At 36.4% G+C, this 3,651-nt stretch overlaps 1 long non-coding RNA gene across 1 annotated transcript; it reads left to right on the top strand.

Annotated features, from left to right (window-relative positions):
- The first annotated feature begins 281 nt into the window (after positions 1-281).
- Positions 282-3,268, top strand: LOC108191363 (uncharacterized). The gene is made up of 7 exons (XR_012385154.1): positions 282-387; positions 524-611; positions 1,352-1,435; positions 1,554-1,608; positions 1,708-1,783; positions 1,858-2,034; positions 2,372-3,268. It is a non-coding gene; the product is annotated as an uncharacterized lncRNA (long non-coding RNA).
- Positions 3,269-3,651: the final 383 nt, after the last annotated feature.

Genomic DNA, 3,651 nt, shown 5'->3' with positions numbered 1-3,651 from the left:
TAATTTAAAAATATAATAAATAAATAAATTGATTGAATTAAATATTTTAATAATTAATTTTTTTCATGTATTTAAAATACATTTTTTTTCAAAAATGTTAATAATTTAATTTATAATTAAATGTAATTTTAATCATTAAAAACGTAAATACTGGTCTTTGCTTACTGTTTAAGTCCCTATAGTATATATGGGATGTAGAATAAGAACCATGCAGAGGGACAGCATCTTCATACAGGTGGTGATGTTGCTGTCTCTTTAAGAATTTGGCTTGTTGAGACGTTATAGTAGTGTTTGTTACTGAGGCGGTCGGTCGAGTATGCTGGCTGTTTACACAGAACTTCACACGCTTTTCAAAGAAAAGTCTATTTTGGAGTCCACACTTTTCAGGTAAGAATGTATTAAAGATATATTTTCAGTCTCATTTTTACATGTGAAGCCGTGTTCTGTTGATTTTGTCTGACTCTCTGGCCTCGGCTTTCCCCCGCTTTGTGCTCCGGGCTGGCTGGTGTACGTTGGCCTGCAGGATGGAGTTTGCTAAGATGTCTGCAGCTTATTAAAGAAGTTAATACAACGTGATATCGAAGTCACCGAGGGACATAACGTTATAGAAGGTAAGTACTATATGCTGTTAGTTTTCTCGGTGTAAAAGTTCCCTTTATCGCCTACGTTACGTATTCGCGCCTTATATGTTACGTTACGTTACTGCTTTATTAATAAGTGTTGCCACGGCGGAATATAATCGCAACCCAGATAGCAAAATACACTTGGGCCAGTTGCGGCTAGATTCTCGCCTGCCCGAGTCCGTCTGCTGTATCGTTACTCGGGCCAGATGCGGCGGCAGAAGCGAGCCGACGCTGCCGTAACCGTGCACCGGAATCGGGCCGTGAGTAATGTGCGGTGTGGCCCGGAGCTGGCGCGACTGAAGTCTTCATATACCTTGATATAAAACCTTTTGTTATTAATACTGGAATTTGTAATTATCGATAATGTTTTACATTTTGAGGCCATTTTCTAGCCACGGTTGACCGCGGAAATGTAATTTTAGACGGTTATATACACCGCCATTTTGTGAAGAAAAATCACAATTTTGTCACCGGCAAAGCGACTGATTATGTAAACGTGGCTAGTTACAAACGTGGCGTGTGTATGCTTGTACATATCTTCGTTTCAGTGTCTAACGTTAAGTTACATTAATGTTGAGGAGTGTCCACAAACTCTCATGTCCAGAATTGTTGGTGCTTTACTATCGTTTAACGTTATACTTATATATAAATAAAATACTATAAATAAATAGTTATTGCTTTATCTTATTGCTTTCCTGAAGTTTATGAAGTTTCCAATTGTATTTCAGGACAAGATTGAACAACATAATGTAGGCTAACAGCATCAGAGCAATGAAGGCATGTCATATGAAAGCATGGCTCAGTTACAAGATGTAAGTATGTTTCATTATCTATACCATGGTTTTAATGGCTTACATACTATTTTAAATTTGTAGGTTTTTACTTACAAACAACAATAAATGTACACCCACGTTTAAAATTATTTTCTAGGTTTTCATCAAAAGATGAGAGATCAACTGAAGAATGCTAAGGACCTGACTTTAAGGTACTCTTTCTAAACTTTCTCCACTTGATTAATATTATTAAATTCTAGCTTTGGATGGATTCCTTCATATTTGTTTGTATGCCACATCTTATGTTCCAGGAATTGATTTTACAGCAGCACTTCTCATGTTGCCAGCCTTGTTAAGCGAGACACTTCAACATTTCGTTGTGCTCTGGTGCGTATGTTGTTTTCTGTTCAGTATATGCTGTGATAAATGCATTTTATAATGCTTGATATTCTTTATATTAGGATGATGCAGTGGGTAGTGCTGTCACCTTACAGCAAGAAGGTCGCTGGTTCGAGCCTCGGCTGGGTCAGTTGGCATTTGTGTGAGGAGTTTGCATATTCTTCCAGTGTTCGTGAAGGTTTCCTCCAAGTGCTCCGGTTTCCCCACAAGTCTAAAGACATGCGCTATAGCTGAATTTGGTAAGCTTATTTGTCTGTAGTGTATAAATGTGTGTGTGAATAAGTGTGTCTGGATGTTTCGTAATACTGGGTTGCAGCTGGAAGGGCATCTGCTGCATAAAACATATGCTGGATAAGTTGGTGGTTCATTCCACTGTGGCGACCCCAGATTAATAAAGGGACTAAGCCAAAAAGAAATTGAATGAATGAATGAAATTTATATTAGTCTTTTAATCTGTGATACTTTTTTTTTTAAATCGGTGAATATTAATTATTTGACTTTCTATGCATGTTGATTTTCTCTTCATCAGTGATAGAGTGACTGATATTAAAGTAATTATTGCTTTGTCAGTTACAGTGAATCATCTTCACCACATCCAACAGTTCAAGTACAGGAGGAGGCCACCGACTGGACAACTGTGTTAACAAGACGAGTCACGGCAGTCTTCAGAGTTGATGGGATTGCGATTGGCCGGGCTAATGGTGTGGATGAATATACATTTTTGACATATCCATCTTATTAGAAGAACACCTTGATGTTTCTGCAGTGGAATGTTTTGAATGAACGGTGGACGGTGACAAGCCTCGATCTACTCCAGTTACCAGAGTGATCTACCTTGTTTTTTGTTTCTCTACATGCTCTTGGGATAATCACAATCAAGTTAATCCAGCACACTGCTATCATTCATGCATAAAGCAAATTTTTAAATAACTTGTGGTCCTAATGACTATCAAAGAACATTTTCCAGATATGAGTGCCTTACATGTCATGTTTATCAAAAGCATAAACACATATTGTGTTACAACAAATTAAAACTCCACTTGAGGATGATGAGGAGTAATCTACTGGTGTTGAGGAAGAGGCTACTGATGTATTTGGTTTTCTGCACTGTTGAAGCAATTTATAGAGAAACATTGCCTTCATTCTGAAATACAGAGAAAATTTTGATGACAAATTATTTATTATGACTGGGTATTCTGACTAAAGACAAATACTTTGGACTTTATAAAGTGAAGTACTTGATGTAGCCTGTGTAATGTGTTTATAAATCTTAAACAGTATTCTTGTGGTCTTTGTATTAAGGGTAGATTATATACTGTACAGTGAGTGAACAATTTTTATTTGTTTTCTAAATTGTTCTTTTTACTGTTTTACATGTCTGCTTTATATTTACTGTGTAATTTTATTTCTTGACACATTCAGTTGTGAGTTGTAATGAAATATTTCTACATTAATAAATAAAAATGGACATCTGCGAACCAAAATATTTTATTTATTTATTTGTGCATGCAGTCACCAAAGGATCAAAATGCCTGGGTCAGTACCCTGAAAATGCTATATAATATAAAAAGGTACATTTTTGTACCTTCGGTGGGGGTACAAAATTGTCCCTTAAAGGGTACAAATGTAGAAGGTACAATTTTGTACCTTAAAATAGAGGTACAAATTTGTACCCTTAAGGGTACCACCCCAGTGACGGGCCATTTGTACCCTAAAAGGTACAATTTTGTACCTTTTTTTCTGAGAGTGTATGTCCTCAACATTTATTAGATTTGCTAGGAATATTTATGAATGTCTCCAATAGACCTTCTGAGCGGTATTATTTAGGGCTGCTCAATTATGGGAAAAATCATAAT

The sequence above is a fragment of the Danio rerio genome, chromosome 9 (genome assembly GCF_049306965.1).
Source record: "Danio rerio strain Tuebingen ecotype United States chromosome 9, GRCz12tu, whole genome shotgun sequence".
Taxonomy (NCBI): domain Eukaryota; kingdom Metazoa; phylum Chordata; class Actinopteri; order Cypriniformes; family Danionidae; genus Danio; species Danio rerio.
Note: the sequence above shows the minus strand (reverse complement) of the source record. Positions and strands in the feature narration are given on the sequence as shown.